Raw genomic sequence first — 25,562 nt, 5'->3', positions numbered from 1 at the left:
GAGAGGACCATTTTATGTTGTTGCTCCAGACAAGTACGGTCCTCCCTTATTTCCTCCTCCCCCCTCTCTACCACCTCATCCCATCCTCCTACCTCTCTCCCCCCTTCCTTCTCACCATCTCCTCCCCTCTTAGCTATCCTCTCTCTATCCCTCATCCTCTCCATCTCTCTCCTCTTCCCTCCTCCTGTATCCCTCCCACCAATTTTCTTTCTTCCTCTTGTTGTCCCTCATCTATCCTACTAGTCCTCTATCTCCATCCTTGTCCTCTCCATTGGCCATCCTCCTTTTCTCTCTGCCTCTCTCCATCCCCGTCCTCTCCGTCGGCCATCCTCTCTCTCTCTCTCTCTCTCTCTCTCTCTCTCTCTCTCTCTCTCTCTCTCTCTCTCTCTCTCTCTCTCTCTCTCTCTCTCTCTCTCTCTCTCTCTCTCTCTCTCTCTCTCTCTCTCTCTCTCTCTCTCTCTCTCTCTCTCTATGTTGATGTAAGACTAAACAAAACCGACGTTACTTCGTTGAAGGTGTTGCAGTATTGGAGAAAACAAAATCTAGAGAACATTCAACCACATTCAGCTGTACAGGTCAGTCCTTTGAACAAATGCCAAAGCATTCTATTTTTTTTTAGATTCATTGTTCACATGCAATCTAGTATAGTTAATATACAGCTTACCATTCTCATAGCATTTGTGCATTGATGACAATTGATGTGAATATCAAGAAGAACATCACAACCTGAGGGAAGTACTGTGTAATAGTATTGATATTTATAGATTTCATTTCAATTTATTGCGGAAAACAGATGGCTACGAAAAAATTGTCTTTTAGCAAGAATGAGCACGTGGTGCTATTAAGCAAGGGCAAGGAAGTTGGGAAAGGAATTATGATACAGTCTCTACCCCACGAAAAGCTACATGGAAGAGAGTTGCCTAGAGGTACGTTGGGAGTAGCTGTCCAATCGGCATCAGCTCCCGGTCTCATGTTTCCACATGTTCCACCCATTGGAGATGATGTGTGCACCTTAGGTGCAGTAGTGGGTACAGTTGTGGCGTGGCCAATAAGAGAATTGGTAATGAGACGTCTTAATTTTATTCAGTCTTACATGCTCTCTTTTGCAACCAACATCGAACATTTTGTGTCGAGGCAAAAGGACAACGAACTGTATCCTCTGGAGGCAAAGGTTCAGTACCTTTCGCACCAAAAGCCACTAGCATAGCATCGAGTTCTATGCCCAAACCAAGTGTTTCAAAGCCTCCTCCAAAGACTCTTGCTGTAGAGGTAAGCCACTGGAGTTTATTGCACTATTTAATCATGAAATTAATTGTTGTTTGCCAGTAACCTAAGCTAATTATTATTTGCCTATGGCCAAGTAGTCAACGTGTGTCAAGAAAAGAAGTGCAGATCAAGCAAGTGAAGTCGTTGAAAGCAAGCGGGTCGCACGAGCACAGAAAGAAGAGGACCCTAGCTAGGAGCCCCCAAAGAAAAAGGGTAGAATTCCTTTGAAAAAGGAAGGTGCTAGCACAAAGAAAGAAGTCACCAAAGCGAAAGTAGTGCAAAAGCCAATGAAAGCCAATGCAGAGGGCACTACACAATCCGAGGTACCAGCGCCATCAAAGGACTAGGTCCCTATTGCGAAGTACTCAAGTGAAGAAGATGACGAAAGAGAGGATGCGGGGGATGAAGATCGCGGTCTTTTTACTATTACCGAGAAATCCATGCTGAAATGGGATTTGCTCGACGACACTTTGCACCGCCTTCATGTTGGTAATTTCTAAAATGGTATGCTCCTCTAACATTTCCTGTTTCAAACTACAAGATCAAAAGCTATTCAAGTACGGTTATACAGGATACTCGCAAAGTACCACTGCCACCAGTGCCATTGTGCCGCTTGTTACCAGATCCAGCGGTACGGCCAGTGCAAGATCATGTGCACAATCTAGCTTTGGAGTTCTCTAGAAATGGATATGTTCCACATCGTGCCAGGTTCATGCTTTCAATAAGGACTCCAGATCTAGATTCATTAGAAGTTAGTCATGCTATTCGAAAAACCTGGGATCCAATTTGGATGCAACTTAATGAGGATTTTGAGAAACAATTACATAAATCCGGGTGGGGGGACGTGAAAGGAAAAATGTTGTACACATGGGATGGGAATCACCGTCTTCGGGCATGGAATGCACAAATTGATACAGGTAGATTACTTTATACACTTCTGTTCTGACTCAATATCAAGATGAGAAGAATTTTGTGAAACTATGCAAGATAATTTTGCTATGTAGTTCACAAAGAGGAGCCTAAGTACCATTGATGTGTGGAAGCTTTCATGGTTAAGGTCACTAAAGAGAACGAGGGAGAAGTTCTCACTATGGTGGCACGCTTGAATCGGTAATCTTAGCTATAACATAATTAACGCATCCTAGTCGAATCGATAAGCTTAGCCATAGCATGAGTGTTGCTTTCTAGACAATTTGATAAGCTTAGCTATAGCATGGTTATCGCTTCCTAGTCTTTTAATGGTTTAATTTTTGTTGCCACAACATTAATGACAAAGGCTACGTAAAAACTTCCTTCATAGATATGCTATGTATGGTAAGAGCAATGGGCACAGCCAACATGGATACATTGCTTAAGGGTTTGGAGGACGATGTTCCAGGATGGTTGCAACGAGAATTAGATGCTGAAATGAATAAGCGTGGGGGATTTCGAAGACGCTAGTACAAGGTCCCTCTTATCGTGCTATCCCAACTTCTATATCCGGTAAGTTTCATTGTCATTTACGTTATTCTCACCATGACAATGTAGTGGATCAAACAAAGAATGAAATAATGTCACGATTCACGCAAAGTATACAAAGGCTTTGCAATCTGTGAGTAATAAGCGAAATGAGCTCTCAACGGAGGAGTTCACTACCCATTATCGTAACGCATTCTATATGGCTGACAAAAAAGCCCGAAAAAATACGCAACGGGCATTCGCAATTGCGGATCCTAACTTAGGAGAGGAGTGGTGGAGGTAAGATTAATAGGGGTTTCTTTCAAAGGGAGTTAAGTTTACATTCACGTGCTGCTTAAAAAATTTTAACATTTGTTTCTAGATTGCTTATGGACATAGATTGGAGTAGGAGATCAAAGTGGTTGACAGATGATCGAATATACAGTTTTGTATGCGCCGATCTACCAGTCGATCATCGTAGCAATGTGCTAAGGGCCTTGGTTAGCGATGATCCAACCACATTATATCCAAGCCTAAAATCAATGCTAAGTAAGGTCATTTTTCGATAAATGTTTCAAATAAAAAGAGTATAGTAAACAATAACGTAGTAGTGTAATAATGTAGACGAGCACTCCGTATTTCGCACTTGGTTACATTGAGAGACATGGTGGAATCGACTTGTGAACGAGGCTACGAGACAGTATGCATTGCTGAAGAAATCGTACCGCCTCCCTGAAACGACACCCTAGTGACAACTATAAGGGAATGGCAATCGAGGTACAGTGGCACATTGTATGAATTGGAGTGCGAGAGATTGAAAGGTGGACTCAAAGCTAATAAGCAAAAACAGAAGGAGGGTACTGAAGGAGTACGAGCGGAAGTGCGACGCGAGAGAGAGTGTGCGAGAAGAAGAGCACGACGATATGGTGAACTCGCTCTTCTGTAATGTGTAGAGCATAGTGAGTTCTTATTAGGTTTTTACAAAAGAATATGTGTACATACCTGGCAGCCCGCCCACTTACCTGGGCGACCACATTGGGCTTTATACCCCAACAACCTCCGACTTAAAGTCCAATGTGGTACTTTAAGTGTGAGAGAAGCTACTATACAAGCTAATATACAAGAGATGTAGAGAAGTGATGTACTACCCTACACCTAACTGCTTGCGAAAATGTGCAAAGCTCTCTGAGGGAAGTCCTTTTGTAAGTAGATCAGCAGAATTTTCTGTGGTGTGAACTTTGACAAGCTGAAGTTGCTTATCCTCGAGCATTTCCCTGATGAAATGATACTTCACATCCACATGCTTTGTCTTTGAGTGATAAACTGGATTGCGAGCCAATTGTATAGCACTTTGACTATCACAATATAACACAGGCATCTCTTCTTTGATTCCCAAATCTGTTACTAGTCGATTAAGCCAAATTGATTCTTTGCATGCCTCTGATGCTGCAACATATTCAGCACCTGTAGTAGACTGAGTAACACAATCTTGTAATCTAGAACGCCATGATACTGCTCCACCAGCCAATGTAAAGACATACCCTGACGTAGACCTTCGGTTGTCTAAGTCACCTGCATAATCTGAGTCTGTAAAACCCTTTACACTTAGCTCCTGACTCCCATAGCATATACGCATACTCTTTGTAGCTTTCATGTATCTCAATATTCCTTTCACTGCCTCCCAATGTTTCTTGCCTAGGTTTTACATGTATCGACTTACTACTCCCACTGCAAATGCAATGTCTGGGTGAGTAGCAATCATTGCATACATCAAACTACCCACTGCAGACGCATATGGAATCTTATCCATTTCAGCCTGTTCTTCCTCAGACACAGGAAAATCTTGTTTGCTAAGTTTCACATATGGTGGCAATGTAACACTCAGTGCCTTTCCCTTCTCCATATTGAAACGTTGCAAAACCTTGTCAATATACTCTGTTTGAGATAACCAAATCAACTTCTTTGATCTGTCTCTCTCAATGAGCATACCAAGTATATGACTTGCCTCACCCATGTCTTTCATGTCAAACGATTTTGCCATCTTTGACTTCAAAGCTGAAATTTCTTCCAAGTGCTTGCCAGCAATCAACATGTCATCCACATACAAAATAAGGATCAGCCAACTACCATCCTTAGCCTTCTTTGTATATAGACAGTGATCGAACTCACTACGTTTGTAGCCTTGAGAAAGCATAAACTTGTGGAATTTATGGTATCATGCCCTCGGTGATTGTTTTAAGCCATAAAGACTCTTTAACAACTGGCATACCCAATCTTCCTTGCCTTTCTCAACAAACCCTTCTGGCTGCTGCATCTAAATTTCCACATCTAAATCACCATGCAAGAACGTTGTCTTGACATCCATTTGGTGCAACACCAAATCTAATATGGCAACCAATGCAAGAAAGCATCTCAATGTAGTCATCTTGACCACCGGAGAGAAGACTTCATCAAAGTCAATGCCTTGTTCTTGCTTAAAGCCCTTGGCAACAAGCCTTGCTTTGTACTTTGGCTGACTATCATGAGCGGTGATCTTATACCTGTAAACCCATTTACAAGGTAGAGCCTTTTTGCCCTGTGGTAATTTAACTAGCTTCCATGTCTTGTTTTTATGCAGAGCTGTCATCTCTGACTGCATGGCCAATTGCCAATTCCCGGAGTCCTTCATTTGCACTGCTTCCTTGTAACATGAAGGCTCATTGCAATCAGTCAACATGACATAGTTCATAGATGGAACAAACCTATCAGGAGGTCGCGTGACACGTCCAGATCTACACACAATAGGTGGCTCAGGCTCAGCCACAACCTGTGGTTCCACTCTATCCTGTCCTTGCTCCTCTTGAGCCCTGACATTTTGTCTGGCACGTGCAGGTCCATCTTCTTGGAAGACAACTCTTCTAATCTCCTCAACCCTCTCTGGTTTAGAATGATATTTGGATTCATTAAAGTGAACATCATTGCTGCGGACAACCTTCCTGGATTCGGGATCCCAAAGTCTGTACCCCATCTCACTAGAATTACCATAGCCTAGAAAGATGCACTTTCTACTCTTTGGCTCAAGTTTGTTCCTAAATTCCTTTGGAACGTGAGTATATGCCTCACAGCCAAAGACTCTGAGATGCTTGTATGAGGGAATTTTGCCTGACCATACCATCTCTGGCACTGAATCCTTCTGCAAAACCTTGCTAGGAGATCTAATTACAAGATGAACAGCTTTTGATACAGCTTCAGCCCAAAACCCATTTGGCAGCTGTGCATTAGACAACATACTTCTGACCTTCTCTTGTATGGTCCTATTCATCCTCTCAACAACACCATTTTGAGGAGGATTGTAAGGAGCAGTAAGTTCACGTTTTATACCTTTTGAATCACAAAAGTCCTGAAAGGCCTTTGAAACATACTCTCCACCATTGTCAGTGCGTAAGCATTTAAGCTTCTTGCCACTCTGATTCTCCACAAGTGTCACAAACGTTTTGAAAACACTAAACGCTTCATCCTTGTGCTTGAGAAAGTAAACCCATACTTTCCTCTAGTAATCATCTATAAATGTCATAAAGTAAGAAGCTCCCCCTAGAGATAGGTTAGGCATAGGTCCACACAAATCACTATGAACAAGTGCCAACTGTGTATCTCTTCTACTGCTTCTATGCTTATGTGGCTGCTGTGTTTTCTTACCATACAGACAATGTTCATAGAATTCAAAATCATTAAATGAAAAGCCAGGCAAATAACCAGAACGAGACAAGATTTCCATTCCCTTCTTGGACATATGTCCTAACCGGATATGCCACAAAGAAACGTTCGGCTGCTCGGTTACATTGATTATATTTTTAGAGACATTTGATACATAAATCATGTAAATTCCTCCAGACTTTACTCCATGTGCCACTGTCATAGAACCCTTGGATATCTTCCACATGTTCTGTCCAAAAGTGGTGACGTAGCCAGCATCATCAAGTAAACCTGTGCTGATCAAGCTCTTTGTAATTGCGGGAACATGTCTCACATTCTTCAGCGTGAAAGAAGAGCCATTTTGAAACTTCAATTGAACATCACCAACACCTAAGATCTCACATGTCTGCCCATTGCCTAGCCGAACATGATCTTTAGTGGTCACATAAGAGGTAAACCAGTCCTTGTTTGGAGACACATGAAGTGATGCCCCTGAGTCTATAATCCAGTCACTCAGTGCATTTCCATCAGATGCTGTAAGAACAGCTGAGTCCATTGTATTCTTCAAGAAGTAGATGTCTCCTAACACTAGACTGTCATTCTCTGGAACAGTGTTTGTCACATTTATTTCTTGAATCTTCACTGAGGACTTGTTCTTCTCACCATGGTCTTCAGCTTTCTCTTTGCCTTTTTCTGCTTTCCATTCTCTGCAGTCTCTTTTCATGTGACCCTTTTTGCCACAATGGTAGCATTCTATGTCACTCTTGCCTTTAGTACTGCGGGACTTGCTACGAGACTGATTCCTCTTTCCACCTTTGTACTTTTCTTTGGTCCTTCCCCTGACAACTAAGGCTGTTCCTTTGCCTTTGTCCATTGTCTTTCTATTGGTTTCTTCAGTAAGCAGACTTCCTTCTACACCTGCTATGTTCAAACCATCTGGAGGTGCAGAATTACTCAAAGCTGTGTGAAAAGTGTCCCAACTTTTCGGCAATGTAATCAACAACTTGACACCTTGAGCTGACAACTGACTGTAGATTGTGTTGAATTCATTCAGATGATTGGACATAGGTGTCCCTTCTTTCATCTTCAAGTCAACAAGCTTCTTAAGCCAGTATACCTGTGAAGCTGCACTCTGCTTCTCATAGAGATCACTCAGCTTTAACCATGCTTGATAAGCCGACATCTCGTCTGCTACATTGAAGTAAACGCTTTCTGCCAAACTCAGCATAATGGTAGAAAGTGACAATTCATCCATTTTGCTCCATTCATCTTCGTCCATATCTTCTAGTTTTATCCCCTTGAGCTTTATAGGTTTTATCTTCTTCTTTTGTACCAACACGTGTCAAATCTACTTCTTCCACAATGGGAAATTGGTTCCATCCAGCTTCTTGATATTGTAAAGAGCAGTGTCATGTGATCCAGCCATAGCTACGCTTCACAGTGGTTTACTTTCCTGGGAAAAATTCGGCAGAGTTTCCCCTGTAAACTGACCTCTGAACCAATATCAACCTGATGAACTAGTGGATGTCGCCTATAGTCTGTGTGTAGATGCGCCCGTGTCGTATGTGACACGCCTCCAAGAACTGTGAGCCGTCCTTCGATGTGTAGACAACCACAAATCAACACTCTAGGAGTGTTGATATCCTCAGCACCTGCAGTCATAGGCCGAAAACCCCAAATTTGCAGAGTCGGATCTGCAACCGCCGAGACCACGTAGTCCAAAAGGGCCTGCGCAGACCTTTGTCGAAGCCGAACGGTGGCCGAGATGACCTCAGAATGAAATTCTGAGAACACCAAGTCCTTCGAGCTCTCCCACTGGATTTGGGGCCGTGTCTTCGCCTGTCAAATTTCACTCCAATCTGAGCTGGTGACTCTAGTCTCCTGCAGTGCTGCCCCGAGCCTCGATCTGAGCTCTGATACCAGTTGAAGGAGTACGAGCGGAAGTGCGACGTGAGAGAGAGTGTGCGAGAAGAAGAGCACGACGATATGGTGAACTCGCTCTACTGTAATGTGTAGAGCATAGTGAGTTCTTATTAGGTTTTTACAAAAGAATGTGTACATACCTGGCGGCCCGCCCACTTACCTGGGCGACCACATTGGGCTTTATACCCCAACAGGTACTAACATGGCCGCCAAACGGGATTTTATAGGTATGTAATCTTGTCCTACTTGCTTTCTAAATCTTAAAAAAATTTAGTGGATGACAATAAGTATATTTTGGCAAACATATACCAGATGGGTGCGGATCATGGATTGGACAGAAAAAGGTCCAGTTACAAAAGAGTGGCTCAATGTGAAGCACACTGCATGCATGTACACGGAAGAAAAACGTGCAGCATTGTGACCCAAAAAAGTTTATGTTGAGTGTCCTCTTTTCATTGACTTTGTGAAGGACACATTTCCCCCCAACGAGCGGGAGCAGTTCAAGGAGGCAGAGACCGGTAGATTTAAAAGACAGCAAGAAGAGGTAAAAGCATACAAAACCATAGTTAAACTATTTTCAAGTCATGTGAGGATTTAACTGCAACACGTGAAATTAATTTTACTAGGGTAAGAACCTACGTTCCCTAAAAGGAAAAGATGTTGTGACTGAGGAGACACATAACGAAGAAGAGGTGGAGGAGGATCGTGAACCAAGGCGCAGTGACGGTGAATGTCCTTTGAAGTTTGAGGATGAAGAAGACTAAAGTGATGTGCCGCCTTCTCCAATTGCTAAACCTACAAGAGCCCCACAAACTACCCAGGCAAGTTTTCGCACACCCTTGTTGTTGCTTAAATGGAAAGGTTGAACTAATAGTACTCGTGTGATTTATATGCTCTCGACAGGGGAGTAGCGTGAAGAAGGGTAAAGGTCAAGTAATGGACAGAGATACTCCAATGCCTCTAAACAAGGTAAGTACATCAAGTCCGAAAGCACGTCAAGAGGGAGACACACAATCAATGGGAGAGAACCTATTAACATCGAGAAGCCTAAAAAACCAAGCCTCATGTTCTTCCTTCGCATGACGAAGCACATGAGCAGGCACAACGACAGTGCATAGAGATTGGAATTAATATAAAGCCTGCTCATTTACACCGCTAGGCGACCACTGAAAGTGAAGGATTGCAGGATGCCATACGCTCTAATGAAATGGCAACAATTATCGGTCTACCTCGTAAGTATGGAATGATTGATTGTGGTATGTGTTGTGCAATAATCAATGTATTTATTGTAGTGGGTGGATGCAGATGATGCGAACGTCACAATAACTGAAGTTTCAACAGGATTGTCTACTGTAGCAGAGACTGGTCACCGCGGGGAGCCTGCTCTTCTTGTTGGAGGTGAGCAAGTGTGTGGCAACAAAGAGAAGATATCTTTAAGTATTTAAAATACAGTCACTTACCTGCTTGTTATATCTAGATGTCATGGTGCAATGCAACACTCCACCTCATGATGAAGCACAGAATTCAATGGCACATAGCTATGGTATGCTAACAACCTGAGGTACTCCTGGTATTATTGTCTCACCTTACTAACTGGATATTCATTTCTTTAAAATCAGATTGTGTGGTTTAGCTATTGATCCTATGGGAGCAGCTGACGAGACGGGCAAGGGAGATGTAGGTGCCCTACTCACAAAAATTGCTATAGTAGCTAGGTGAAGCTTTCGGGTGCGAGGCGGGACAACAAATGTAGGTTGCGATGCAATATTTTTTCATCTACCAACCAACACAAGCGTTGTCGGGATAACATCACCCAATATCCCCAAATGGAACCATTTCGAAATCAATCAAATCCAAAAGGTTTTTGGTATTGCCAGGGAGTATCTTGATGAGAAGGGAAATCTAGTGTTGATATGTCGTCGAGAACATGCATGGGTATTATCGAACCTAGCAAATCGAAATGGGTACTATCTTGACCATACAACTATCGTCCTGTGTGCTACTCCATTCAGCCTCCATGGTGGTGTTACGATAGGTAAAACTACTTGCTTGCTTTGGAAAATTAGTGTGTGATAGATTGTGTCCTCATTATGAGTCTTAAGTCCCACACATGCGATGCTTGGAAATCGTTGTATTCCGCAAAATTGGTGCCTACAGATTGAATCGAAAGCCTGATTCAGACATTATCTTTGATTACTACAATGCCAGTCACATTGGCAACTCAAAACGGATGGTTGTCCTTGGTGAGCTATGCAGTGAGTTTTCAAAAAGTTCACCTCCATTGTATTTGCTTATCTAAATTTCCAGACATACATTTAGAATGATGATATCTCTTCAAGGGGCATGGAGAGAAGTCCAACTTTACATGAGAAGCTAATCTCTTTCTATACAAAGGAGGGTAATGTAGTATTACAAATGTATGCTGGTTGCGGTCTTCTGGCACGTCCGGGGCTGCGGATGGGTCGACATGTACTATTGCTAGATCTACAAGAGTCAATGGAAGAATTGCAACATCTATGTAATGGTAAGTGTCTTTCTTCCTCGATTACTGTGAAAGACTGAATTATGTATCCCTCCTAATATGATGCTAAGTAAGACTCATTTGGTAATTGATCGTCGTGAAGGCACAGGCACACTTCCTTCTTGCCATGCGAAAAGGAAACTCATAGTGTTCGATGTTAACGGTGTCCTGTTGAAACGGTGGCAGTGGGAAAGTGCTCCTTCCCACGCTACAAATATTCTAAATGTAGGGCGAATGGGTGTGTCATTGCGACCAGGGATATTGCTATTGCTGAGAGTGGTGTTTGAGCTATTCGATGTAGGGCTTTGGAGCTCCCTGCAAGAGCAAAATCTGACCCCATAATCAATTTAATTAAGAGTAAATACAAAGAGGCTGGGTATGGTGAGACATTTTTCAAGTTTTGTCTGCATTCAGGACATTGTGAAGAGAGGCACTGCGAAGGCAAGCATCCAAAATTCAATTTGTTGTTTGTGAAGAACTTTAGATCTGAATTGGTAGCCTCATACATCAAGGAGCCTCTGGACACCATTCTAGTAGATGAAAATCCTGAGAAGGCAATTGAAAACCCACCACATACGCTTGTCACAGTAAGGAGTTACAATGGAGCGAGCAACGACAATGTGCTCCTCATAAATTTACTCCCGTATCTAGAAGGTCTTCATGCATATCCTAGGTTAGCAACGGATTATATCAAGAATACGCCTTTCAAACAGGGTACGCAATGTGTGTCATAGGATTCATTTAATAGGTGATTGGTTTCAAATACTGTCTTCTACGGCTTCTTAGTTAACTTTTAGTATTAATGTAGTTTTTGCTAAGAGCATTGTCCCTAACCAAAATTTGATTGTAGTTTCTACAGCGCATGGTGGGGAAGTTGAGCACACAATGGATGCAACATTTGGTCTTGGAGAAGATGCGGTCATGGCACATCCTAAAATGTGATGAGGGAACCAAGAACATTGTGTACACAGCAATGTTTAGCTGCTATATTGTAACTGAACGTCATTAAATAAATAAAAATATTTGGGTCATTTTTTAGTCTCCTCTTTTTGTCTTTGTTTTAATCTATTTGGATTTAGATATGTACATGTGATGAGGAACCAAGACAATTATGGACACAGCATTGTTTAGCTGTTAACGTCATCAAATAAATACAGTTATTTGGGTCACTTATTACTATCCACTCTCTATCTTTGTTTTAATCTATTTGGTTTTAGATATGTACATAAGAGAGAGAGTAGAGAGAGAGAGAGAGAGAGATACATGGGAGGAAAGGAGGGTAGAGAGAGAGAGAGAGAATGCAAATATTGTAGCCTAAATGATTTTAGCATGTGATAGCGTGAACATGCACCCAAGTCAGAGTAATTGTTTTCTTTTTTGGTAAATTGCATAAAAAAAACCACATGGCAATGTGAGGGGAGGGGTCGGGATTGGTGGGGTAGAGGAGAATAGAGAGGGTAGTAGCAGATGGAGAGATTGAGAGAGAGAGAGAGAGGGGGGGGGGGTGTATATGGGTTAGAAAAACATATTGCAATGTGGGGAGGCGGTATGCAAGATAGTGTGGAAAAAGAGAAGAGAGAAGGTCTGAGGAGGAGCAGAGAGAGAGAGAGAGAGAGAGAGAGAGAGAGAGAGAGAGAGTGAATAATGTAGCCTAAATGATTTTAGCATGCGATAGCGTGAACATGCACCCAAGTCAGAGTAAATGTTTTCTTTTTGGTTGAATTGATAAAACACATTTTGCAATGTGGGGGGCGGTATGCGGAATAGTGTGAAAAAGGAGAAGAGTGAAGGTCTAAGGAGGGGAGAGAGAGAGAGAGAGAGAGAGAGAGAGAGAGAGAGAGAGAGAGAGAGAGAGAGAGAGAGAGAGAGAGAGTGCAAATATTGTAGCCTAAATGATTTTAGCATGCGATAGCGTGAACATGCACCCAAGTCAGATTAATTGTTTTCTTTTTGGTTCAATTAGATATGTGGAATAGTGTGAAAAAGGAGAAGAGTGAAGGTCTGAGGAGGTCTGAGGAGGAGAGAGAGAGAGAGAGAGAGAGAGAGAGAGAGAGAGAGAGAGAGAGAGGGGGGGGGGGGGGGGGGGGGGGACAAGAGGGGGGGGGGGGAGAGAGAGAGAGAGAGAGAGAGAGAGAGAGAAAAGAGAGAGGGAGGAATGAGGTAGAAGAGATGGATGAGTAAGGAGGAAGAGGATGGCGGCTAGAGGCGGTGATGGAGGAAGAAGGTGGAGGGGAGGGAGGATGTTGGAAGAGGAGGCTGAGGAGGAGAAGCAAGTGGAGGGGAGGAGGCACATGGCTGGCAAGAGGAGGAAGGAGGAGGAAGTAGAGCTAAGGAGGCGGCAAAAAAAAAAATCTCGCTCCTAAGCTTGCTCCATTGAGCTCGCTCAAAGACCTAACTCGGAAGATCATTGGCATCATCATGGGGCGGCCTCTCTCACACACAAAAACTCTCTCTCTCTCTCTCTCTCTCTCTCTCTCTCTCTCTCTCTCTCTCTCTGCTGGCAAATTGTTCTTCTAATTATCACCAGGAGGGGTTGTTTGCATGCAGGTGGATGGAACATGTTTTGCCTTCTATTCTTAAGAAGGTTTGCTTTGTTGATGCTTTATGGTACACAATGTCTGGCCACCTTCTCGAGAAATTTCTCTCAACACAGTTTGCTAGCCTTGACTTGTCGGAAATGGTATTATGTTTTTGGCCAATAATTTGCAGGTATTGATCACATCCAAGAAAGACACCATGCATGGCCTCTAGAATAAATACCCTTACTCACAGTTGTGATCTTCTTGTTTTAGGCACCATTGGTCATTATTTGTTCTTTATGTTAATAGAGGTGCAAAGCTCCTTCGCTTGCTCGGAAAGAAGCACTATTTGTTGTATTTTGACTCCTTACATCTCACGAGTCCGTTTGAGTGCCTTGACGCTATGGACATGTCAGTATTCTTGATACCTATGTATGAACATTCCTTTCTTCTACATGACCTCAAGCAACTAACCCATTTAGTGCCATGAATGTTTTGTAGTGGCCTTCGGAGCCTTGCTCAAGTGGTAGATGATACAGCCCTTCAACGTGCCTTGGGTGATGAGTCACAGCTTGAGCTCAAGTTTGTGGATGCCCCGCAATAGCCAAATAGCATTGATTGTGGATTTTATGTCATGAAATACATCAAGTGCCTGACTAGCCAAGGCACACATCAAGTGTACTTTATGTGTATCTCTTGGAAGGTTTACAAACAATTGGGTTGTTTTGCAGGGAGCTTATTGTGGGAGGATCGGAGGAGAGGCCCAAGTCAGAGTAATTGTTTTCTTTTTGGTTCAATTAGATATGCGGAATAGTGTGAAAAAGGAGAAGAGTGAAGGTCTGAGGAGGTCGGAGGAGGAGGAGGAGGAGAGAGAGAGAGAGAGAGAGAGAGAGAGAGAGAGAGAGAGAGAGATAGTTAGTTAGTTCTATTATCGTCCTGGGAGGTCAAATATGACCTATGGGACCAAATGAACATGTCACGTGGTGTGAGTGGAGTTCATAAGTGACTTTCGATGCTCAAAAATGGCTAAAATGAGCGTCGCAATAGAGAGTCCACATCGTGGTTGGGAGAGGAAGGTACGTAGGGAGAGCTCATGGCTGAATATATGGGGAAAAGAGGACCTAATGTGGTCAAAAGCTGAGAACTCAAGTAGTGTGTGGTACTCACTCTCTCGCACTTGACGAGGGCATAAGGTGCAAAGTCGATGACACTCCTCGCCAATGCCCCAACGTCCTGTCTCGCAGCGTAGAGAATGGGAGCTAAGACGAATGGAGGCAATGGTGCGGATCGCACTCAACGGGATGGGCTCAAGGATGTAGGAATGGATTCGGTTACCTCGTTCCGAGAAGAAGAGAGATTTGTAGTTTGGGGCAACGTGTGTGGTGTAATGGCTGAAGCGAGAACCTCCGGATTTCTCCCAAGTCATGATACATTGGCGTTGTAAGAAGGCCTCATTAACTTGAGAGTCGATCGATGCATCCTTGACCAAGTGACATGCATCCCATCTTCCAAACCATTTCTTGATATCAAGCATCCACCCCGAACTTAGTATTTTTCTCTTGCATGTCTTTTGAACCTTTTGACTTGCTTCATATGCGATTCTAGGAAGTCGATGCAAAGGGCTACGTTGTGTCTTACGCATGTACTCCACAACCCTTTCCATGCCCAAGACCTCAATGGGAAGCGATCCGGACTCAAGAAGTAAGAGCATGTAGGGTGTTTGTGTCTTGACTTGGAGAAAGTTGGTGAGAAAACGCTTTTGGACATTCTCAAACTCTTTCCAAGTAGACTTCACGATGCTTCCACCCCACACCTCCACTCCATAAAGAAGCACCGGTGTCACCAATGTGTCAAAGAGGTACTTTTTGAGAGCCCAACACTTGATCTCTCTTGCATTGCACATGTTCTCAAATGCAATGTAAAAAGCTTTCTTGAAATCCACAAAGCAACAATACAACTTTTTTCCTTTCAATCGAGACGCTTCCATAAGAACTCGAAGAGTGACAAGGTGATCAATAGTGCTATGATGCTTTCAAAAACCTGCTTGGCCAAGCGCACGTTTGCCATTCTTTTCAGCCCATTCACTTATCTTCATCTCCATGATACATCCAAATAACTTTGCCATCAAAGAACCAACCATTATAGTGCGATAGTTGTTCACATTGTTTACATCTCCTCCTTTGTGCAAAGGTTTGATCCAATTTGCACTCCAATCATGAGGCATGCCATACTGAAGTGCAAGGTTAAACATATCGCATATCCAATATCGTGTTTTCTTGCTTGTCCATTTAATCATTTCAGCCTTGACACCTTGAAGGTCACCTGCCTTGCGAGTAGCAAGTTTCTCAAGCGCGCGGCATACATCTTCAATGGTAAAGAAGCGAGACATAAATGGAAGGGAGCTACAACCCTCCATCTTATCAACATTGGGTTGCTCATAGAGGTTCTTACAATGCATATACATATCCTCAAGAGTCAAGTCACCAAAGCTCTCAACGCGCTTGCCTTTTAGATTTTGCCAAAACTTGCCACATGCATGTGCTTTCTCTTGTGCTAAAAGAAGTTGTTTTTCGACTTCCCACCTTCTCCTCTTCTTTTGAACAAGTGCTTTGTATGTGTGTGAACATTCCAAGTAAACTTCCTTGTCTTTGATTGCATCCAATCTTAGCAAGTGTTTTCGGGCTTGACTACATTCCATGTCAAACCATTTCTTCTTGGTGCTACCCTTCTTAGACCTTTTGCAAGACATGTGTTTCGCCGAAAAGCATTCCTTCGCACAAGAGAAAATTACTTCTTTGAAAACTTTCCACTTGCATTCTAATGTTGGGCTCCCTTGATGCTCTATCATGCTTAACATTTGGTCCACCATATCAGCATATATAAGTGCTCGTTTGAAGTCTAGACGTAGGTACAAATGATTCACATCATGATTGGAGGCTACATGCTCGGGCCGTTTACCACACTTGAGGTCAATACATAACATCCTATGATCCGATTCCGGATTCCATTCACCAAGTGTAAAGCTTTGTATGCATTCTAGAGTGGCTTCTGAGAACAACATATAGTCAATCACGCTAGCACCATTGTGCTTTCTACATGTAAAGTCATTGGTGCCTTGCCATAGAGATACACCATTTGCAATGAGCATTCCGATACTATTGCACATATGTAGAAGTGACTTTCCATAGTGATCCACTTCTTTTGCATCATTAGAACTTCGATTATACATATATGAGTCATCCACTCTTCTTGATACATGCGGCATGTCGACTTGTTGTGTGTCGTGTTGTAACATATTTGTGCGAGCATTCATGTCTCCAAAAACAATGACTTCACCTTGATCCTTGTAATGAGCAATGTCTTCCTCTAGTTCAACAAAGGGCTGATCTCTATCCATATTCAAGTGAGCATAAAAGTTGGAGTCATAGTGAGGAATGTAGCAGCCGGCCACAAACATGACTTGACCATTTGGTGGGCTGATTTTCAGCCATAAGTAGCGTTTATACTTATCTTCTTTGACAATGGAAACATCTTTCAAACCCTTTTTGGTCATACATGCTACGCCTCCTTGGCCTCTTCGTTGCTTTGCATTTTTGGCCCACATCAAAGAATGCACATCGTATTTGTCAAATCCAAGAATTCGTTGCGCATCATGCTCCCATGTTTCGACAAGAAGTATCACATCGGAGTCATTGGTAAGCTCATCAATGCCAATTCCCGCATTCCATGGATACCCATTACAATTCCAAAAGCTTATTCGCAAGCGTGAGTTGGTCTCATAGATCAAGTGTCCCTATTTGTTGGGTGGACTTGCATCCTCCTCAAGTGCCTTTTCTTCTTGAGATGATACCTTAACCTTCTTGCTTCTTTCCTCGTATGCTTTGCGACATACATTTTGTTGCATAAGAGTGCGATCCTCATATACATTACAACCCGTTCCTTTGAGGTAGATCCAACCATTGTCAAGGATGATCTTTCTCTTTACCTCATCAGCCATGGTACATACAATAGGTCTTTCTCCCGAGCGAGGGACTCCTTGCTTTCCAACTCGATGTGCACCATAAGCCATGATTCCTGACATGCCAAAGTGTGTAGCAAAAAACTCTTCAATAGCAACCGCAAGAGATTGGGGTGTTTCCATGCTTTCCTCCTTGATTCCACGAATGACGATGTTCTTTGAGCGTTCTTGTCGTTCTTGTAATTCTTGAGTGTCCACATTCTCTACATTCTTTGCTTGGACAACGGCTTGCGTGATAGGAGATGTAGAAACCACATTTTCCTTACATATATCAGCCCATGATTTGGATGCATTTCTCATCTCATGTACATCATGTCGTATTGTATCTATCGTTTCCTCTTTCAATACATGATCACTCTCAACTTTGCTCAAGCGCTCTTTCACTACATTCATGTCAACAAGAGAGCGTTTACATTCTTGAACTTCATTCTCAAGATGCATCAAGCGTGTTGTTTGCATTTCAAGAACCTTCTTGAGGTGCTCATTCTCCACAACGAGAACTCTTAAAGTACCATTCTCCATTGCAAGTGCGCGTAACTCTTCACCTTGCTTGTTGACGGTTTCTTGTAACGAGATCAAGTAAGCCATGATCATTGCTTCCGTTGTTGTAGACGATGTGGTTGGATTAGCATCCAAATTCCTTGGAGATTTTGCATCATTCTCCATGGCGAGTGTGGCTTTTTCACCCTTGCGAGTTTTGTCTGACATTGCCTTCAAGTCGGCAACAAAAACGCAAAGTTTTGACAGTTTTTTTAGTTCTGAGATGCTATTACAGCAAAGCCTTCCATTACACAGAAAAATTCTGTCTTTACATCAATGCGTAGACGGCTTCGTGCTCTTCGATTGAGGCTATAGATCACCTAAATCGGAGTTCGGATGAGCAAGTTATGGTCAAAAGAGTGAACTACTGTCTACTAGGTCAAAAAACGGTTGTGAGAGAGAGAGAGAGAGAGAGAGAGAGAGAGATAGTTAGTTAGCGTGAACATGCACCCAAGTCAGAGTAATTGTTTTCTTTTTGGTTCAATTAGATATGCGGAATAGTGTGAAAAAGGAGAAGAGTGAAGGTCTGAGGAGGTCTGAGGAGGAGAGAGAGAGAGAGAGAGAGAGAGAGAGTGAAAGGAAAGAGGAAAGTGAGGAGAGAGAGAGAGAGAGAGAGAGAAAAGAGAGAGGGAGGAATGAGGTAGAAGAGATGGATGAGTAAGGAGGAAGAGGATGGCGGCTAGAGGCGGTGATGGAGGAAGAAGGTGGAGGGGAGGGAGGATGTTGGAAGAGGAGGCTGAGGAGGAGAAGCAAGTGGAGGGGAGGAGGCACATGGCTGGCAAGAGGAGGAAGTAGAGCTAAGGAGGCGGCAAAAAAAAAAATCTCGCTCCTAAGCTTGCTCCATTGAGCTCGCTCAAAGACCTAACTCGGAAGATCATTGGCATCATCATGGGGCGGCCTCTCTCACACACAAAAACTCTCTCTCTCTCTCTCTCTCTCTCTCTCTCTCTCTCTCTCTCTCTCTCTCTCTCTGTCTTTGCTGGCAAATTGTTCTTCTAATTATCACCAGGAGGGGTTGTTTGCCTGCAGGTGGATGGAACATGTTTTGCCTTCTATTCTTAAGAAGGTTTGCTTTGTTGATGCTTTATGGTACACAATGTCTGGCCACCTTCTCGAGAAATTTCTCTCAACACAGTTTGCTAGCCTTGACTTGTCGGAAATGGTATTATGTTTTTGGCCAATAATTTGCAGGTATTGATCACATCCAAGAAAGACACCATGCATGGCCTCTAGAATAAATACCCTTACTCACAGTTGTGATCTTCTTGTTTAAGGCACCATTGGTCATTATTTGTTCTTTATGTTAATAGAGGTGCAAAGCTCCTTCGCTTGCTCGGAAAGAAGCACTATTTGTTGTATTTTGACTCCTTACATCTCACGAGTCCGTTTGAGTGCCTTGACGCTATGGACATGTCAGTATTCTTGATACCTATGTATGAACATTCCTTTCTTCTACATGACCTCAAGCAACTAACCCATTTAGTGCCATGAATGTTTTGTAGTGGCCTTCGGAGCCTTGCTCATGTGGTGGATGATACAGCCCTTCAACGTGCCTTGGGTGATGAGTCACAGCTTGAGCTCAAGTTTGTGGATGCCCCGCAATAGCCAAATAGCATTGATTGTGGATTTTATGTCATGAAATACATCAAGTACCTGACTAGCCAAGGCACACATCAAGTGTACTTTATGTGTATCTCTTGGAAGGTTTACAAACAATTGGGTTGTTTTGCAGGGAGCTTATTGTGGGAGGATCGGAGGAGAGGCCGCGAAGGAACTGGCTGACACGGAACTGGTTTCAACACGACGAAGTATGCAACATGAAGTAGCAACTCCGTGATTGGTGTATGGAGTGCTTGTCCTCAATATAGGGTTATTGTGTCCCAGGTCTAATTAGGCTTAACAACATCAATGACTACGACAACTTGTATAAGCGACATAATATATGATTTGCTTTACATCTTGTGATTTTGGGTTTTTGGCTGTAATAGAAGCTTTGTGACTATGGCTACATGTATTTTTTTCTGAATCGATGCTTTACTTGCTGGTCTTTTACTAGTGTACTCGTTATCTCGCAAAGGTTTCACTCTAAAAATGCTATGGTTTAATGCTGGGATGTCATCCCAGATCATGTCTCGGTTGGGGGTTTTATGGTTTAGGTTGCCTTCTCCCGGGCTTGTCAGTTATATGCATTATGTTTGGAATATGGTCGTCGATTGAAAAGTGAAATTGAAATGTGTTGAAAAGTGAAATTGAAATGTGTTCTCAACAAGTTCTCATTTGTGTTGTCTCTAGCATTATGTCTCGAATATGGCCAGCGATTACGTGAACTGTGCATTGACCAAGACCATTGCCTGTGGTTGCAAACTTTTTATTTCAATTCACATTGCCCGGCTTTGTTGGTTATGGTTATGCTTTGAAGGTTATGGTTTGCGAATGCAGTCCGTAAATGTGACATTGAAATGTGTTGAAGTCCTGGCCTTTGAATCTGTTGGTTATGGCATGCGCTTGTGTTCTCCGCAAGTGAGGTTCCGACCATCGCCATATTTGAACTCACAAGTTATGGCCATTGTCGCCTCATTGTGAGCCCATTTAAATTTTCTAGTTATATGCTGGTTGTTAGGAAATAAGACGTAGCTAAATAGATTTTTGAGTAGATTACTTAATGGAGAGAGATAGATTTCACACACAAGAGTTTATAGAGTAGAGAGAGAGAGAGAGTACACACGATATACGTGGTTCACCCAATGTGGGCTACGTCCACCGGAAAGCAGCCACTCAATGGCTTTAGCACTTCAAAAGAAGAAGTAGTTTACAAAGGGATTAAACCCTTGATAGAGCTCCCGCCTTGCTTCACTCTCACCACCTCACACTCACCTTGTTGCATCAACTTCACACTATGAAATGTGTGTAGAAATGGCCTCTTTTTATAGGCCAAAAGGGTTGCCCTCTTATGAGAGACAACCATGTGTAGCCGTCCTTGTGCGAATAAGTCCAAATCGGACCCTCCAATCCGCCCATGTGGGGCCGCCCTTGAGAAGACAAGTCCGCTTTTGAATTCGGCCACCGGCCATTGAATTCGGCCACTGGCCACCGGCCATTGACTTCCGACCACCGGCCACCGGCCATTGACTTCCGACCATCGGCCATCGGCCATTGACTACCGGCCACTGGCCACTGGCCACCGGCCAACCGATCGGTTGTATTTCGACCACTTTCCGGCCATAATATTCCGGCGAAAAGGAATATTCCGGTAAAAATTTAGGTTTCCGGTGAGTGATTTTCCTTCACGCACGATGGCTTCTCCTCATAATGGAGGCCTTAGAAATGTGCGCTTTTACCACAGAAAATTACAAGGGTAAATCAGGCTCCATACTTAACAATCTCCCACTTGGAGACCATCTCCAAACCAAACCTGTGACTGCTTTCCATTCTGGCTTCTTATCCTTGAATGCCGATTGAAGATGAGCAAAAGCTCAACTTCTCCTTGTTGACCACCTTTGTAAACATGTCTGCAGGTTTTCACTTGTATGCACCTTTCCTAGCTTTAGCTGTCCCTCTTCCAAAAGATTGCATATGAAGTGATATCTCACCTCAATGTGCTTTGTCCTTGAATGAAAGGCTAAGTTCTTCGCAAGATGGATAGCGCTTTGGCTATCACTGTACAAGACACAATTGTCTTGTTTGAATCCAAGCTCTTCTAAGAATCTGTGAAGCCACAGAATTTCTTTGCTTGCCTCCGTCATTGCTACATACTCTGCTTTCGTGGTAGAAAGTGAAACCACTTTCTACAGCTTTGAAGCCCAGCTTACTGCTATGCCTCCAACCGTGAACACATAGCCAGTAGTGCTCCTTCGAGTATCTTTGTCACCTGCCATATCTGCATCAGCATACCCTTCTAGAAAAATATCAGTTCCTCCAAAATACAAAGCATTTTTTGTTGTCCCTTTTAGATACCTAAGTATCCACTTCACAGCTTGCCAATGCTCTTTACCTGGGTTGTCCATGAACCTACTCACAACTCCCACTGCATGTGCAATGTCTGGCCTTGTCCAGACCATAGCATACATTAGAGAACCTACCGCTGCAGCATATGGAACTTTAGACATATAGGCTATCTCCTCTTGTGTCTTTGGACACATATCCTTCGTTAGTTTAAAATGACCAGCCAAAGGTGTAGAAACTGGTTTTGCATTTTGCATTGCAAACCTTTCTAGTACCTTCTTGATGTAATCTTCTTGAGATAGCTTTATTGTCTTCTTTGTCCTGTCCCTTGATATTTTCATACCAAGTATCCTCTTTGCAGCACCTAAATCTTTCATTGAAAAAGATTTGGACAGCTCCTCTTTTAGGTCTTTGATGTCCTGCATGTTAGCACTTGCAATCAACATGTCATCAACATACAACATTAGGATGATGAATTTCCCATCTCCCAAATTCTTCGTGTAGACGCAATGATCCGAGTTGCATCTTGTGAATCCATGATCCAACATCCATCGATCAAACTTCAAGTACCATTGTCTTGATGCAAGCTCTTCTTTAATCTACAAAAAATTTTCTCCTTACCTTTTACTTCATACCCCTTTGGTTGAAGCATGTAGATTTCCTCCTCTAAGTCATCGTGAGGGAATGCCGTATTTACATCCATTTGCTCGAGATTTAGATCATGAGCAGCCACAAGGCTTAAGCCAAGCCTAATTGAGTTCATTTTTACAACAGGAGAAAATATTTCATTGAAGTCAATACCTTTCTTTTGAGAAAAACCTTTTACCACAAGCCTAGACTTGTACCTTTTCTTCCCATCTTCTTCTTCCTTCAGCTTGTACACCCATTTGTTTTGAAGTGCCCGCTTATCTTTAGGCAACTCAACCAACTCCCATGTTTGGTTGCGATGTAGTGAGTCCATCTCCACTTGCATGCTCTTCGTCCATTCTTCTTTGGATTCATGTTGCATAGCTTCTTCGTATGATTCCGGCTCTCCAGAATCTGAGATCAAGAGATGGTTGAAGGAAGGAACAAACCTTTCTGGAGGTCTACTTGATCTTGTAGATCTTCGAGGAATAGGTTGAGGCTCCTCATTTGGTTGACGTTGTTGCACATTGTCACCGTTTGCAGTCCTTGAGTCTTCACCGTCCTCAAGCTCCATGTACTCATCACCTGTTTCTTTTGTTTGTTTTCTTTCCAAGTAATCTTTGTACATATTTTGTTCGTTAAAAATTACATCCCTACTCCTTAAGATTTTACCATCTTCAGGATTCCATAGGCGATACCCAAAGTCTCCTTCTCCATAGCCAATGAAGAAACACTTTTTGGACTTTGCATCTAGCTTTGATCTTAGGCTTCTATCTATGTGCATGAAAGCCTCACACCCAAACACTTTGAGAAATGCATAATTCACCGGTTTACCTGTCCATGCCTCTTCTGGAACTCCCCCATCCAATGATGTTGAGGGTGACCAATTGATTAAGTACACAGACGTACTTACAGCTTCCGCCCAAATCTCAAGCGGTAGGCCTGCATGTAGCCGCATGCTTCGAGCTCATTCCATGATTGTCCTGTTCATCCTTTCCGAAATCCCATTTTGTTGAGGTGTCCTTGGGGTTGTCCTTTGCCTCCGAATGCCATTGCTAACACAAAAGCTTTCAAAAAGCTTGGCTGCAATATTCGCCTCCATTGTCGGATCTGAGGAATTTAACCTTGGTACCTGTTTCATTCTCCACAAAGGCTTTCCACCTTTGAAATATGGAAAATACATTGGATTTATTCTTCATGACATAAACCTATGTTTTTCTAGTCGCATCATCTATGAATGTTACATAGTACAATGAGCCACCAAGTGATGGTGTACTTGCAGGACCCCAGACATCAGAATGAACCAACTCAAGTTTTTTATTTTTTCTTTCATTTCTTGATTTTTGAAATTTTACCCTCTTTTGTTTACCATAAACACAATCTTCACAGAACTCTAAGTCCACTTCTTTCAAACCTGGTAGAAGCTTCTTTGTTTGAAGGATTTGCATTCCTTTGGCACTCATATGCCCAAGTCGGTAGTGCCACACCGCACTGTCAACTTCTGTAGTTGCTGCACAAGCTGAAGGTTGCATGCTAACAGTACACAAGTAAAGTGTACCGACTTTTTCTCCCTTGGCAACCACCAAAGATCCCTTTGAGATCTTCCACCGTTTGTTTCCGAATGCAATGTTGTGACCTTCATCGTCCAATTGTCCTGTAGAGATCAAATTTTGCGAAGAGAAGGAACATGCCTAACATCTTTAAGCTTCCATTCATTTCCGTTAGTAGTTTTGACAGAAACTGTATCTTTGCCGACAATCTCACAAGCTTCCGTTAGCATTTGTGTTGTCTCTAGCATTATGTCTCGAATATGGTCAGCGATTACGCGATTGTGCATTGACCAAGGTCATTGCCTGTGGTTTTAAACTTTTTATTTCAATTCGCAGTGCCCGTCTTTGTTGGTTATGGTTATGCTTTGAAGGTTATGGTTTGCGAATGCAGTCCGTAAATGTAAAATTGAAATGTGTTGAAGTCCTAGCCTTTGAATCTGTTGGTTATGGCATGCGGTTGTGTTCTCCGCAAGTGAGGTTGCAACCGTCTCCATATTCAAACTCATAAGTTATGGCCATTGTCGCCTCATTGTGCGCCCATTTAAATTTTCTAGTTATATGATGGTTATGGTCATTTGTGTTGTCTCTAGCATTATGTCTTGAATATGGTCAGCGATTACGCGAACTGTGCATTGACCAAGGTCATTGCTTGTGGTTTTAAACTTTTTATTTCAATTCGTAGTGCCCGGCTTTGTTGGTTATGGTTATGCTTTGAAGGTTATGTTTTGTGAATGCATTCTGTAAAGGTGAAACTGAAATGTCTTGAAGTCCTGGCCATTGAATCTGTTGGTTAGGGCTTGGTATGCAACAAGGTTATAGCATGCGGTTGTGTTCTCAGCAAGTGAAGTTGCGACCATCGCCATCTTCGAGCACATTTGATTTTTCTAGTTAAGGTTGCTAAGTCTCAATATGTCGGTTATGATCATCATTTCTCTAGTCACTGGTTATGGTTTTCGCATTCTTTATTTCAAGTCTTAAGTCTCTTATGCAAGTATTCTCAATAGATAGAGTTAGGGCTTTGGTCACTCTCCACGTTTATAGGTTATAATCATTACAGCCAGCATGGCGTCAGCCCTTGTCATTGGCTATGGTCACCGGAACTTGACCATGGTGGATTCGAACTTGTTTACGGCTATTGTCACCAACATAACCTTGACTCCTCAATGCATGAGACATTGAGACATGATGGATCGATTTGACACAACACTACTCACTTGCCCAACGGTTTGGTACAGCCTCCGAGGCTAAGAGATGTCGTTCTAAAAATTGATGCAATACGTGACCAAGCATGGTACGCACACCTTGAAATCTACAGATATCGATGCAATAAGAGAACTGGCATTAAAAGCTACAAATAACAACCCAAAAATCGATGCAAAAATTAATGTTCAACCTCCAAAACCATCCCCACTTCTTCAGCCTTGGAAACAACTCTACATTCATTTCCCCAAAAGTTCAGCCTTAGACACAACACTATTCATTTCCCCAAAAGCTTGGTACATAAGCATGCATTGAAAGCTACAAATATCAACCCAGAAAAATATGCA

At 42.7% G+C, this 25,562-nt stretch overlaps 1 pseudogene; it reads left to right on the top strand.

The window, feature by feature from the left end:
• The first annotated feature begins 970 nt into the window (after nucleotides 1-970).
• On the top strand, nucleotides 971-11,761 carry LOC147444650 (uncharacterized; annotated as a pseudogene).
• Nucleotides 11,762-25,562: the final 13,801 nt, after the last annotated feature.

This window comes from Adiantum capillus-veneris, chromosome 13, assembly GCF_014529385.1.
Source record: "Adiantum capillus-veneris isolate H3 chromosome 13, ASM1452938v2, whole genome shotgun sequence".
NCBI classification, from domain to species: Eukaryota; Viridiplantae; Streptophyta; class Polypodiopsida; order Polypodiales; family Pteridaceae; genus Adiantum; species Adiantum capillus-veneris.
This window is presented reverse-complemented; position numbering and strand designations above follow the sequence as displayed.